This window comes from Plasmopara halstedii, assembly GCF_900000015.1.
Source record: "Plasmopara halstedii genome assembly, contig: Scaffold_262, whole genome shotgun sequence".
In the NCBI taxonomy this organism is placed as follows: domain Eukaryota; phylum Oomycota; class Peronosporomycetes; order Peronosporales; family Peronosporaceae; genus Plasmopara; species Plasmopara halstedii.
Genome location: NW_020187183.1, coordinates 54238 through 54462, shown reverse-complemented (window position 1 = coordinate 54462; position 225 = coordinate 54238).

The window sequence follows — 225 nt, the reverse complement described above, 5'->3', positions numbered from 1 at the left end:
CGTTGCTGTCTCGATCTACAGTGAGGTAGCTCAATTGGAAGCCATGATGATGAGCAATTATTGAAGGTTTAAGGTCGCTGGTTATGGTTCTGTTATAGTTACCTGCTATCGGTCCAATCCGGTCACGCGTAAGTACGATTTATTTCTTAACCTTAGTCGCGGTTTAGGTTCGTAACCGTAACCACGGCCACGGTTTAATTAGTAACCGTTGTGTGTGATTGGATA